Source organism: Myotis lucifugus, unplaced genomic scaffold, assembly GCF_000147115.1.
Source record: "Myotis lucifugus unplaced genomic scaffold, Myoluc2.0 scaffold_155, whole genome shotgun sequence".
Classification (NCBI taxonomy): Eukaryota; Metazoa; Chordata; class Mammalia; order Chiroptera; family Vespertilionidae; genus Myotis; species Myotis lucifugus.
The window spans coordinates 1,551,564-1,566,734 of NW_005871203.1; the positions used below are offsets into that span (position 1 = coordinate 1,551,564).

At 48.0% G+C, this 15,171-nt stretch overlaps 2 pseudogenes; one reads left to right on the forward strand and one right to left on the reverse strand.

The window, feature by feature from the left end:
- Window positions 1–1,835: 1,835 nt before the first annotated feature.
- On the reverse strand, window positions 1,836–4,024 carry LOC102432448 (annotated as a pseudogene).
- Window positions 4,025–11,792: 7,768 nt separating this feature from the next.
- On the forward strand, window positions 11,793–12,741 carry LOC102422298 (annotated as a pseudogene).
- Window positions 12,742–15,171: the final 2,430 nt, after the last annotated feature.

Sequence of the window (15,171 nt, forward strand, 5' to 3'; positions counted from 1 at the left end):
ATCCAAGTGGCCCTTGGCAGAAAAAAAGGTTCCCTACCCCTATTATAGAGAATTGAGATAATATTTAAAAAATAATAAATAAAGTGGCCTGCAACCCCACTGCTCAGAGATTGTCACCATGGACGCCAAGTTCTTTTTATCATTCTTTCCCTGGTTGTTAAGAAATAATACTCACTATAAAACAGTGGTTCTCAACCTTCCTAAGGCCGCGACCCTTTAATACAGTTCCTCATGTTGTGGTGACCCCCAATTTCATTGTTACAAATTGAACATAATTAAAGCATAGTGATTAATCACAAAACAATATGTAATTATATATGTGTTTTCCGATGGTCTTAGGCGACCCCTGTGAAAGGGGTCGCGACCCACAGGTTGAGAACCGCTGCTGTAAAAGAAATCAGAAAATGTGGGAAAAGGACAGAAGCAAAACACCATCTCTTATCTCACTGTCCAGATTACCAACGTGGAGACATGTTCTTACAGAGATTTTCAGGCTGATGTTTTCATCTATATTTAAAACGATTGCAAGCCTGTGTAGCTGAGAGCCGGCCCTGGGAGGATCAGCTGGATTTAGATTTTGCCACCACTGCTAACTAGTCATGGGCAACTGTGACTCTGTAGGCCTCAGTGTCTCTATGCGTAAAATCGGGATGTTACCACGCTCGGCACAGAGAGCTCTGAAGTGGCAGTCATGAGCAGCGCGTCCATTTCTAATGGCTGCCCGACAATTCCCATGCAAACCTAGTGACTTACTCAACACCTGGGTGCTGCCTCCCATTTATGTGCCACTGTTTTTGTGGGTCAGGATGTCAGGCAAGGTTAGCTGGGTCCTCTGTTCAGTCTCACAGGCTACAATCCAGGTGTTGTTGGCTGGGGCTGGGGTCTCAACTGGGGTACTGCTGGTGATGTTTTTGGAGCATTTTGTAAGTGTTGGGAAATTGAAGCACACAGGCCTGGTGCCAGATGAATTGGGTTTAAAAACTTAGACCTGCTTAGTTCTTTAAGACTTAGTTCTTCATTGCTTTAAGCATTTGCCTATAGGTGGATACTTTGATCAGTGCCAATATTTTATGCACAGCATCTTTACATACGGGCACACTGAAGGGGAGTGAGTGAGTAGTAGGAAACATTTCTCCTCAAAGTTTACAATTTTCATTGACTAGAATAAGTTCTGGCGATTGGAACAGACTTTTGAAAGCAGGAAGGCGAGGCTAGCAGGTGGCTCCAGAGCCTAGGCTCTCGTTGCTGCTAGAAGACCAAGGTCCTTCCTACAGCACTTCCGAGACAGTCACGTATTGCCGCCCTCTCAGATGAGTAAATTACAGTCACAGCACACAGCAGAAGGGTAGCTTATACAGCGGTTCTCAACCTGTGGGTCACGACCCCTGAAAATACATCCTGCATATCAGATATTTACATTACGATTCATAACAGTAGCAAAATTACAGTTATGAAGTAGCAACGGAAATAATTTTATGGTTGGGGGTCACCACAACATGAGGAACTGTATTAAAGGGTCACGGCATTAGGAAGGTTGAGAACCACTGCAAAAGGTCGTTGTCACTTTGTGTTGAGGAAATATATGAAGTAGCTCAGAAAATAGCAAAATAAAAAGAAATAAGTGTTCCAGACCAGCTGTTATATTCATTTGGTATCAATAAAATTGTCCAAAATAAACCAGAAGACCATGGCAAGTTATAGTGGTATAAATGACGAAATCTGATATTTGCTGTTTAAATTCAGCAGCTGAGAGAATCTTTTTGTAAAGATGAAAAAGAAATGTACACGCATTACTTCCAGGCTGCATTACTCTTTGGAAATATACAACCTACCAGTTAGAGTTTGGGTATGATTGTTACCTTTGCCTTCACGTCCGCATCGTGGTGATAACCAACACTCCCATTTCCTGGGCCCGTTCTTCTCCATATAACAGGAAAAACAGTGAACTTTAGTGACAGTAGGCTGAATAGCTAAATGGCCTTCCTTTTTGAGACAGTTACTTACGTCCTGAAAGAGTGTCAGACCTCGAAGAAGAATCCCCTTTGCTACATGGCCATCCTAGAGGGAAAGGGATGAGGAACCCACCTGGATACCAAGCAGTCCTCTGTCCTGGCCGCATTTTCAGACACATTTAACAGCAGTTTCAAAACCTGAACCTTGGTGCCTCTGTTTCCTGTAAGCAACACTTGGAACTAGCCTGTAATGTAACTGTTCAGCGTGTGCTGGTGGTTGTTGGTAACTGTCATATTAGTTAACCATCTCAGCCCGCCAGCTGCACGGGGAGTTCAGGGGACCGGAGAAGACATCCTCACAGACTTGACTGACGTGTACCTTTATCTTCATTTATTTTCAACATCCACACTCAAGTGACTCCGTGCCTTTAAAGCCTTCTCTTTATTGCTGTGGTTGGGATCGCCGATTTTGCTTCCAATAATGGGAATACCATCCAATTCACGAAGAATGATGTGCTTAGCTGAAGAGCCCACATTGCTACTCAGAGTGACCAAAGCTTTTTCAATAATTATAGGATGTTCGGTTGACTCAAGCAGATGAAGCAGTTCCTCAAGTGGCTCAGCATCTAGGGCAGCGGTTCTCAACCTGTGGGTCGCGACCCCTTTGGTGGTCGAAGACCCTTTCACAGGGGTCGCCTAAGACCATCCTGCATATCAGATATTTACATTATGATTCATAACAGTAGCAACATTACAGTTATGAAGTAGCAACGAAAATAATTTTATGGTTGGGTCACAACATGAGGAACTGTATTTAAAGGGCCAGAAGGTGGAGAACCACTGATCTAGGACATCATCAGATGAACCATCGGTTAAGTCAGCCGTGGGCAAACTATGGCCCGCGGGCCGGATCCGGCCCGTTTGAAATGAATAAAACTAAAAAAAAAAAAAAAGACCGTACCCTTTTATGTAATGATGTTTACTTTGAATTTATATTAGTTCACACAAACACTCCATCCATGCTTTTGTTCCGGCCCTCCTGTCCAGTTTAAGAACCCATTGTGGCCCTTGAGTCAAAAAGTTTGCCCACCCCTGGGTTAAGTCTTCTGTGGACCAGGCGGGATGCAGCCATAGCCCCTGGCCCCAGTCAGCCTGTAAATGCAATAGCAGGCGCGGCCCGAGGACCAGGCCCACTGCCACCCAGCCCGTGTCCAGGTGCTGCCCGTGCCGCTGAGGCCGGGGTCCAGAGCAGGTGTTTGCTAAGCAAGTGGGTTCCACAGCCACCTGAGCTGGAGCCGAACCCTAAATTTTTGAATACTGAATTTTCTCAACTACAAGCGAAATAAAAAAGACTTGTCTGGCAGAATTGCTGTTAGGACTAAAGGGACTAATATAGCCCAAGTCACTGGCATGTGTTAAGTAAGTGTATTATGCACGTGCAGAAACTGAGGCCCTGCGCCCTAGAGAGAGGTGCTCAGGGAGGGTATCCAGTCCCCACACCTCCACATTCACCAGGGCCTTTGACTTCCACTTCCTCGGCAAGTCACACCTGTGCGCTTCCCCTTCTCCAGCGCAGCACCTGCATCCACCCCGGTTGGCTCTGACAGGCGTGAGATCTTGTTTTTGTTACCTTTCCCCCTACAAACTTCAGTTTTGTCTGAACAGAACAGCAGGGAAGGCAGAGAATGCGCTGGGCTTCTCCCTCCCTGTCCCTCTGCCACGTGGGGCCTCAGGTCAAGGGAGGCGGCTGGTGCTGTTATCTTTTCTGCTGGAGGCGGTAGATGCAGGCCCAGGTCCGGACTAGGACTCTAACTGGTTCTCTCCACCCTGATTTTCTGGTTCCAGGGACTGGAGCCTCTGGGTTTACATGCAACTCACTGACTCCAATGCATTTGCCCTTTTGAGCAGGAGGCCAAGGATCCTGGGCTCTCAAGCCCAATTGCAGACATAACTTTGAAGGCGTGTCACTGTGCAGTCACCTGGCTGTGACCCTACTTGTCAGCCAGCTCAGGTCTGGGGGCCATGGAGGGGGGATGGCGAATGCCAGCCTTGTCCACCACCAGCTCGCACATCTGCTAGTTAAAGGCTCAGCCTGTTTGGGGGAGACACTGGGGGCACAAGGACCTTCCAGTGGCTTCCTGTTGCTCTGTTCTATATTTAACAGGAGTCCAGAGACTCATTTTCTTCCATCCTGTACTGATCGAGTGACCCTTGCCAAGACACTTACCCTCTCCAGGCCTCAGTTTCCTAATCGGCAGAGCAGACCAATCCGATGGTCGTACCTTCCTAACAGGGTTGTCCTGAGGATGAAATGAGCGAAGGCTTTTAAGCTGGGTGGGTGTGCACACTCAGTAAGTGTCAGCTGTTAGCAGTCGGATGGTAGGGCCCTGCCTAGGCTGGTTTCATCCACTTCACTGACTTCATTTCTTCGCCTCCCCCAACTGCTGCAGCCACATCGGCCCCTGTTGCCCTTCCCGATGCACAACAGGCGTGTGCCCTCTTGGGCTCCTTCCAAGAGATGTTCCCCAGGTCTTTGTAAGGCAGGCCCACCTTCCATCCACAGGTCGGAGGTTACCTCTTCAGGAGGCTCCTGACCACCCCTTGCCCTGCCACTTTCTCATGGCCCTGTTTTATTTTTATTTCTCTCATGACACACTTGAAATTACTTGATGTATTTCTCTCTCTGCTTGTGCATTTTCTGATCCACCCCAGCAAGTAAACCTCTATTTTTAAGAAACCTACTGTTTAGGAAACCCTGAGTGCCTAAAATAGCACTGGACACAGTGAGTGGTCAATAAATGACTGCAGAGTGAATGAATAAGCTGCATGGAAGTTGGCTTAAGTCAGACAGTAAGGACTGATGCTGGTTGAGCTGCTATTACTTGCCTGGTGTTCTGAGCAGAGCTGTGTATACTTTTCTCCTTTTAATTCTACAACAGCCCTCTACGGTAGGTAACCTTGTTGACTTGGTCCCACAGATGAGGTGACAGCTCAGAGAGCTTAACTTCTCCAAGGTCACACAGCTAATGAGCAGTAGTGGCTCAGAAACGCTCTAGTCTGGGGGGTCCTGGTGCTTCCTTGGCCCTCATAGGAATGAGGTCCTGGAACTTTGAAGGAAGCAGAGAAGAGAGTGTGTAGAAGTGAGAATGACGGCGCTGATGCGTCTTGTTTAAGCAGTTAACTGCCACGCGTTCAAAATGGAAACCATCCCCACATGCCACGATATTTTAAATTTAATTGCGTCTATAGACGCTTATGGCGTACAAAGGGTTAAAGCACGCCTTTAGTTGTTACTGATCATATTAACATCCTAAATTGAGTGTGAGCCTTAAGCCTTGCCCCCTACCCCCTGATGCAGAGGTGCAGGGTAGGAAGAATGGACATTTAAAATTTTTATTTATTTTTTAAAAATATTTTTATTGATTTCAGAGAGGAAGGGAGAGGGAGAGAGATAAAAACATCAATAATGAGAGAGAATCATTGATCAGCTGCCTCCTGCCCGCCCCCCAGTGGGGATCGAGCCAAAGCCCAGGCATGTGCCCTGACCAGGAATCGAACCATGACCTTCTTGTTCATATGGCATTGCTCAACTACTGAACCACACCAGTGGGACAAAACTTATTGATTGATTTATTTTTTTTACAAAGAGAGAGGGAGAGAGAGAAACATCGATTTGTTCCACTTATTTGTGCATTCATTGGTGGGATTGAATCCACAAGCTTGGTGTGTCGGGATAATGTTCTGACCAACTGAGCTACCGGCCGGGGCTGGTAGGTTGGATATTTCTGTCCCATTTCACAGGCAGGAAAACTGGGGCTCTTGGCTCAACCATCGATCTGTGTGTGGGATGTCCCCTTGAGAAAGGTCTTGGCTGAGACTCTCCTCCTTTGAGATGTTTGCCTGGACTGGCCTCGGTGAGCTGTTCCTCCTAATGTCACACTGCCCGCATGTCCCCCACCCTAGCACTTGCCCCGGCATGTCGCGTTGCTCATCGCATTGCCTCTCTCTCCTGTTAGGTCGGTGCTGTCCCAAGCAGAGGCCACCAGGCCAGGGGCAGTTTTCCTCCCTCCCTCAGGGGACATTTGGCAATGTCTGGAGACATTTGTGGTTGTCACAGTGGAGGATGGGATGCTGGGTACGTGCCAGCTGAGCAGGGGTCTGACTGTGTCTGTCTGAGTTTGCTAATCATTGCACATGCAACACTGAGCAGAGGCTTGACACAGACGGGGTGCTGCAGGCAGGGTCCACATGCCCAGGAGCTGGCCTGGTAGGACCCTGAGCTGTGGTGAGCCCACAGTTCTCCCCCCAAGTCCAGTATATAAGGCAGCTGCTAGGGAGAGCTCCTTTCTTCAGGGAGATGCCCAATTGTCCCCTGACTCCCTGACCAGGCCCCCGGGTCTGGGTCTTCCTGCCGGGCCTCCTCCCCCTCTCCCCTGGCCGAGCGTGATCATGGATGAGTCATGTACTCCCTCGTTTGGAGCGTCTCCACTTGCAGCCTGCCCTTCGTGGTCCTCAGCAGCAGTGAGGTGCAGGCAGATTTAAAATCTAGTTGTCTGACCAGGACTCTCCCAGACATAAAGGCAGACCAAGGCAAGCAGTCGCAGGCTTTCTGTGACTTTAATTATCCTGAGCGCATGGCTTGCTTGACCCCAGAGGAAAGCAGGACGAGCTCCAGAATGCTATTTGGAAACCTCCGTCCTGTCCTGACAATGGGTTTCTGAGAATAGGACGAATTCTTCATCATTACACAACAGAGATGATTGAGCAAGTGTCCGCCACGGCCAGCCCCAGCTGCATTCGACCACAGTCCATCCCTAAAGATTCAAAACAGCCCTCGAAAGGTTTATGGACTGGCCGGGTATGGCTTTGAGGGCAGGATCTGTTCTAGGTGGCACTGAGAGGATGTCCAGAGGGACATATTTTAATCCTGAACCTGGCCTCTGATTCCCGTGGCAGCTATGCAATTGTCAACACCGAGCAGCCTGGCTGAGAAATTGGAATTTACAGACACCAATGACTAGCTTGTTTTAGTGTAAAAGTTCCTTGAATCCCCCCCACCCCTCTTAAAAATATATGGTTGTGCCATAGCTGGTTTGGCTCAGTGGATAGAATGTCGGTCTGCAGACTGAAGGGTCCCGGGTTCTATTCTGGTCAAGGGCACATGCCTGGGTAGAGAGGGCTCGATCCCCAGTAAGGAGTGTGCAGGAAGCAGCCAATTAATGATTCTCTCTCATCATTGATGTTTCTAGCTCTCTCTCCCTCTCCCTTCCTCTCTGAAATCAATAAAAAAAATATATAAAAAATATGGTTGTGAGAGTAACAGGTTTATTGTACTCAAATTGCAAAATGTAGGAAAACACAAAGAAAAAAACCAAACCCAGAATCCCGTCAGGCAGTGATTATCACTGCCCACACTCTCTCCTTCAGCTTCTTGTGTAGTGCTTATAATTTAGTGTGTGTAGTATTTTACAGTATTGCTATCAAACAGTCCTTGCCATTTTAAATATTTTTTCTTTATATCTAGAACATTTTGTTATCTCATTCAGTATTCGACATCACTGTAACTGATTGCATAGCCCTTCACTAGGAAAGCAGACCAGCTTCTTGAAACAATTCTCCATTGTTGAATATGTAGGCCGATTCCAACTTTCTGCTATTGTGAATAACTCTACAGTGGATATCCTTGTACATAAGCCTTTGCACACATCTCTGATTATTTCCTTAGGGTGAATTCCTGGAAGTAAAATGACTGGTGTGATGGGTCACACATACTAAGACGGTTGGTAAGAACTGTCGTAGTAGTCTGGAAAGTCTATGACAAATAACGCTTCCGACGGAATGTGAGTGTCTTCTCTCCCATGCTCTCCCCACCCTTGCCAGTCCTGACACCGACCAATCGAAACAGAGAAAAACAAGCAAACAAATAAGTCATTCTCCTGGAGAAAAGCAGTCTGGCCGTTTGGTGCATGTTTTTTCCGGATTGATTTCTGTGCACGTGTATTCACGTGCGTGTGTGTTTTTGTAGCACTAGAATGCTGTGTACATACATATTGCTTTGTATCCAGATTTTTAAATTGACTGTATGCTGGCATCTTTGGTGAAGCATCATTCTTCTCCGTGACTCCCTCCTGTCCCGTCGTATGTCTGTGCGGGAGTAGACCTCACGGACTCCTTAACGCCGAGCATAGGGCTGCTGCCAACTTCTCCCATATAAATGGATGGGAATACATTTCCTTCCTTATACATAGTTCCTAAATAATTCCTTTGACATGAGAGCGCTGGAACAAAACCACACATTTCTGAGGAGTTTATTTTTTTTTTTTTTTAATATATATTTTATTGATTTTTTACAGAGAGGAAGGGAGAGAGATAGAGAGTTAGAAACATCGATGAGAGAGAAACATCGATCAGCTGCCTCCTGCACATTTCCCACTGGGGATGTGCCCGCAACCCAGGTACATGCCCTTGACCGGAATCGAACCCGGGACCCCTCAGTCCGCAGGCCAACGCTCTATCCACTGAGCCAAACCGGTTTCGGCAGGAGTTTAATATGTGTCACAAGATTGGGAAAAGCCGAGTCCTTTATGTCCCCCAGTAGTCTGTGGGTTGCGGTCTCCCCCCATCTTGCTGATGCCGTGTTTCCGTTCTTTTTAATATCACTGCTCTGAAAGGCATGCAACGTGATCTCACTGCAGTTTTCACTTCGGTTGATTTGATTACTGATGAATTGAACCATTTGTCCCCAGTGAGCTGCCCATTGGCATCTCCACTGCTGTGATTTGTCGCTCACTTTTCTGCGTTGCTCTGGTGAGCTGTGTATGTTTTAAGAGTCTTAATACGTTGTCATCAATGTTGGAAATTTCTTCCCTAGTTGTCTTGTGTCTTTTAATTGAATCAGCTGTGGGTGTCGATGTCCAGGAATCTTTCATGTTCATGTTCAACCATTTTGTCTTTTCCTTTGTGGTATCTGCCCTCACACTAGAAAGGCCTTCGGGGGGATGATCTGGGGGCTCATTGCCGCCTTGGACAGTTGGACAGATGTCCAGAGAACTCATTGGCATTGCATGTGTAGGGTGGACAGAGTGCCCTTTCAGTTTTGGAGGGGCCGTGACAGCCACTGGGCAATGCACTCCAGGTGGCCAAGAGCCCTCTGTCTTTTCCTGATTTTTATTCTTAACTAGTTACATAGCAGAGAGCACTGGGCAGGGAGTCGGGACTGCCGACTTCAGCCCCGCTGTGCACTCACAGTGGAGCCTCAGTTTCCTCATTTATAAAGTGAAGGAATGACGAGGATCTTCCCCCTTCACCCCTACCTGCTCATGACCTATGACCTTAAGTAGGGCCCTAAAAACCACTCCCTATTGAATCCTCTCTAGGCATGTAAGACCAGACACTCCAAAGAAAAACAAAAAGACTCATCCATACAAACATTAAAAATTCCAGGACGTCACAAAACACCACAAGTACAATTAAAAGACAAAGAATAAGCTAGGAAAAATACTTTAAACAATTAACTCGTTAAACCTCCCCATCCAGTCAAGGGACAGATAATTCCTGCACATCCTCCCTCAGAGGGCTGGGGGTGGGGAAAGGAGCCCCGAGGATACTGAGCAAGGGCCCAGGGAGGTGCTCAGGCTATGCTTTTTATCCTCTGAATGAGAGAGTGAGTGAGTGAGTGAATGAATGAACGGAGGCTAAGCCTGCGTCCTGGGTGGTGGGGGCCTTCCTTTAAACTAGGAGGTGGCCTGACCTGGGAAAAGAAGCGGTTTCCGTTGTTTACTGTGGCGTGTTCACTGCAGAGCCTCCCCCTTCCTCTGAGCTCATCTGGAAAATGGGCTGAGAAATGTTGACTCTCCTGCCTCCTGCCCGCTCCCTCTGAAGGGGGTCAGTCGGGATGAATCAGAGCAGAGGTATTCTGGCTTAGCCATTGTTTTGACAATAGGAATGATTAAACAGACAGTTTATTTATTTTATTCTCATCTTTGCATCCGCATCTCCAGAAGAGCTTTGTTCCTAGGTGCAGGCAAGAAAGGAACTTTGTGCAAAGTCAGAAACTGGCCATGAGAAGGAAACAAGGGTTTCTTTGTAGTGGAAGAAAATGCAGGCATCTTTGAGCTTTTATTTTCTCACAGGATTTCATGTCACTTTAAACTGGTTCTTCTCTGCTCTGAGTGGCCTTGGAATGGCTGTTGAACTCGAGTTGCAGCATGAAAGATTGGGTTAGACATCAAGAGGGACTTCTTGGTTAATGAACTTGTGTAGGCAGAGGAAGGGAGAGAGCGAGGACAGTCCTACAAACTCCTTCCACCTTCAGGAGAAACCCTTGTGCCACCTTCTCAGAGGTCTGGGAAGCTGCGATGGAAGCAAAGCACAGCCTCGCAGAAAGATCCTGAGAGAAAATGTTATACTTCCCTCAAATTTCACAGGTGGAGAAACTGAGGCAGGACCATGCAACAAATATTTACCAAGGACTTCCCGTGTGCCAGGTCTGTTCTGAGCACTGGGCAGACAGCAGTGAGACAGATGGCTAGCAAACAAGGTCATGAACATAGAATGAAATGTCAGGGGGCACTGGGCTGGGTCAGGACAGGAAATGCTGGGGGAGGAGAGAGTGGGAGGTGCCTTTGAGGTAGGGTCATGCATGATGCAGTGACTCACCAGGGTCACATGAGATACACTCAGAGTCTGGCTCCTGACCCCTAGTCAAGGATTCCTCCAGGGTGTTTTGGTTGCAAGTAACCGAAAATCCAATTCAAAAAGGCTTATGCCAAAGGGAGGTTTATTGGCTGAAAATTCTGACGTTAGATCCTATTTCAGGATTGTTTGGATCCAGGTTCTCAAACCCTGCCCCCTCTCCACGTGCCTGCCTCTTCCACGGGGGTTTAAATTCTCAGGCTCCCAGCAAGAGGACCACCCAGATCTCCAGGCCCACACCCTCTGAGAGTCTAGCTCAACAGGACAGAGCTGCTCCTTCCCCAGAAGCTTGAACAAAAGCCCTAGGCCTGACTCCCTGGCCAAGTTTGGGGCATGGCCCCATTTCTGAACTAATCGCGATGGCGTGGGGGTTGTCCAGCACCTATGGCCAGGTCGGGGAGGCCCGCCCTGGAGCGCTGGGCTGGGAGAAGGGAGGGGACACTCCCAGGTGAATTCTGAGCATTGTTGGCAGAAGGAATATGGATTCAGGCTGGCCCAAACGCAGCCATGACAATAACCTCTCCCCACACCTCCGTGCTGTATCCCCCTCAGCACCCCTTCCCCCCCCAGGCTTTCCTGGGCACCTTCTGTGAGCTTCCATCTCTGTTTCCCACAGAGTGAAGCCTTCAAGATTGAAGAGGTTTGCTTCTAATCCTCAAGGATCTTATAATCTTCTCAAGGAAACAAATTCTATGCCCTTATTTTCATTCTGTCTTTTTGTGGTTTGCTAATGACATGAATTTTCTGTCCACAAAAGGAAGGATGTCCGTGGGCTGGAGGAGTCCAGGCGGGCTCCCAGTGCCTGTCAGAGGGTGGGCTGTATCAGGAAGGTTGACGGAGCAAATGGGACCGGGTACGCAGGATGCCTGCCATGTGATTATGGCTTTTCGGGATACATGTTTAGAGTGTGTATAGTTCTTGTACCACAGGTGGTTTACAAGATTATAAGGTAGGACACGACAAGTGTGTAATTTAGTAGTCAGGTATTTATTCCAAATTTGTCTTAGAAACAAATATATTCTTAACTTATCAGACTCGGGTAATACTGCTGGGGATGAAGCTACAATGAAAAAATAAAAAGAAGGGCTCTCTGCTTCTGAAGAAGCCGCTCTTCTTGCGCAGTGCCAGCCACAACCCTGAGACACGATGGTGAAGGTCACAGTGAACGGAATGGGCCGCATTGGGCGCCTGGTCACCAGGGCTGCTTTTAACTCTGGCAAAGAGGATATTGTCGCCATCAATGACTCCTTCATTGACCTACATGGTCTACATGTTCCAGTATGACTCTACTCATGGCAAGTTCAAAGGCACAGTCAAGGCAGAGAACGGGAAGCTTGTCCTCAATGGAAAGCCCATCTCCGTCTTCCAGGAGTAAGATCCTGACAACATCAAATGGGAAGATGCTGGTGCTGAGTATGTTGTGGAGTCTTCACTACCATGGAGAAGGCTGGGGCTCACTTGAAGGGTAAATCCAAAAGGGTCATCATTTCTGCCCCTTCTGCAGATGCCCCCATGTGATGGGTGTGAACCATGACAACTCCCTCAAGATTGTCAGCAATGCCTGCTGCACCACCAATTGCTTAGCCTTCCTGGCCAAGGTCATCCATGGGACTCATGACCATAGTCCATGCCATCACTGCCACCAAGACCGTGGATGGCCCCTCTGGGAAGCTGTGGCGTGATGGCCGAGAGGCTGCCCAGAATGCCATCCCTGCCTCTACTGGTGTTGCCAAGGCTGTGGGCAAGGCCTTCCCTGAGCTGAATGGGAAGTTCACTGGCATGGCCTTCTGTGTCCCTACTCCCGATGTGTTGGTTGTAGATCTGACCTGCTGCCTGGAGAAAGCTGCCAAATATGATGACATCAAGAAGGGGGTGAAGCAGGCATCAGAGGGCCCCCTCAAGGGCATCCTGGGCTATACTGAGGACCAGGTGGTCTCCTGAGACTTTAACAGTGACACCCACTTCTCCACCTTTGACTGGGGCTGGCATTGCCCTCAGTGACCACTTTGTCAAGCTCGTTTCCTGGTCTGACAATAAATTTGGCTACAGCAACAGGGTGGTGGACCTTATGGTACACATGGCCTCCAAGGAGTAAGAACCCCCTGGACCACCAGCCCCAACAAGAGGAAGAGAGGCCCTCAGCTTCTGGGTAGTCCCTGCCCCAGATCGATCCCCTGACACACTGAGAATCTCCTGACCTCCACAGTTTCCATCCCATACCCCCTGAAGAAGCGGAGGGGCTTTGGGAACCCTATCTTGTCATGCACCATCACAGTTCACTGTACCTAGCCAAAAAATAAATAAATAAAAAGAAGGGGGAGGAGATAATTTAAAGAAAGATCATAAATAAAATCCCCACCGACCCTCCACTTCCCCCAACCCCCCGTCCCCACTACCACAGGTAGTTTGCAGAAATGGCAAAAATATAGGCACGAGAATGAGTAAGGTTTGGGAAATGCTGGTCTGGAGCTTGGATTCTGGGATTAGAAAGACTGGATTCCAGCGTCCGACCCACCATGCATCTGCAATGAAACTGGGCAAGTTGACTCACCTTTCTAGGCCTCAGTTTTCTTACCTGTAAAATGGGGCTGAGACTGAGGCCAACTTCGTAGGGGATTTTGAGGAATCCTAGAGATCAATAATGTATGTGAAACACTAGGCTGCCCTCTGATGTACTAGGAAGTGGATAGTTATTCAGTAGCTACTAATAATCTGTGCTGATATTCAGGGGAAGAGAAGAAAAGATGGTCCAGGCACAGCGAGAGCCAAGGCCCAGAGTGGGGCTGACGTGGCCGGTGGGGGCACAGCAGGGATGATATTGGGACCTGGAGTGGAAGATGTGCAATTTGAAAGGAAACTGCAGAGGTGAACAAGGCTCCTTTTGCTCCCCACCAAATCGCTCCCCACTGACCCCCCCGCCCCCCCAACTGCTGTCCTCCCTCTCCCTCACTGAGAGCTAGAGTGTCTGTGCAGACAGATGCCAGAGAACTGGGGTTGTGCTCCATGGAGTTCATCTGTGTTGTTTATCTTTTAAACATCATTAACCACAAATTAGCTGATACTTTTGTGGCTATAAATTAATAGATTCCATTAGTAAACAGTCAATTACAGGATGATTACTTTTCCCCTCGAACCTCAAGCTTTTGTATAGCTATTTGAGAGTGTTTGATTCTGTCCTCTTCCCACTCCCAGTGTCCTTTCTGGGTTCTTGGTTCACTGGTCCGGATCTTCCAAATGGACTGGGAGGCTGAGGGTGGGGGTGTGGGCTCCCTCTGTAATGAGGTTGTAAGCAGCCTGTTATTTGTTTTGCAGAAACAAACTGACGGACCAGAGGGTGTTTTTTTTTTCCCCAAGAGAATTTCTGTTTCAAACACAAAACAAAACAGCCAGTGTCCATCTCCTTTCAGTCCTGTATATGCCATCAATATATCCTATTTGTGTTTTCTTCCATATCTTTCCTGCTTCTGGGACCTCATCCTGGTAAACTCCTGAAAATCATTTTTTTCAAGCTCCATCCACTCCTCCCTCACTCCCACTATTCATTCATCCCAACACCCATCTATCCATCTGTCCTATCTGGACTCTATCCAGATACATCTTCTGTCCTTGGCTGGAGTAGTCCAGAGGGACACTGGTCCCACTGTATCCACCGGCCAAGTTTTAAAGCATCCAGGTAGTAAGATGGGGTTAGTCCTTGGAACCCATAGCCATAAACCTACTACTGGGATAGCAAACGTGGTACCCTTAGGGGTCGGGCAGGTAACGTAAATAACTAAAAGCAAAAGCAAGTCCCAGGCCTTCAGTGAGCTGTGGGGTTCGAGCCATTCCTAAGGCCTTCTAATTCAAAGGAAAAACAAAATGCAGCATCTTCAAACTAATGGTTCTTAACGAGGGGCAGGTGTGCCCGATACTTGACAATGTCTGAGGGATCACTTCTGTCCCCACCACCATTGGCGTCCAGGCCAAATGGCCCTATAGTTCTCTCCTCCACAACTACAGTAACATTCTCCTTGGTCCTCTAGTCCCTCCCTTGATGCCTTTCAATCAATTCAAATAACCTGCTGGAGAGAGAGTTTCTAGAAAGCAAATCTGGTCTCCTATTGCTTCTTTGTCTAAAATCCTTTTGGACGGCTACAGTTGTCCCTGGCAATGTCCCAACCACTCGCCATGTTCTCTAAGGTCCATCTGCTCGTCCAGGCTCATGCCCATCCACCCTCCTTCTCCTTCCCCACATCCTGACCTCCGGATTCCTCCAGTGGACTTTCCCACCCCAGGGCCTTTGCACTTGCTGTTTCTTCGTCCTGAACACTCTTCTTGCCACTCTTTGCTTGGTTAACACTTACTCACCTTTGAGGCCTGTTTCAATTAGTAATGCTTTTGACTGCAAGTTATAATGGTCTCAACAAAAACGGACATATTTTAATCACATAGCAAGAAGTCTGGAGGCAGCTGGTTTCCAGGTATTGATTCTGTGACTCAGGGCTGGTATATGGGATGAATTGGAGTTTCCTTGGGGTCACAGAAT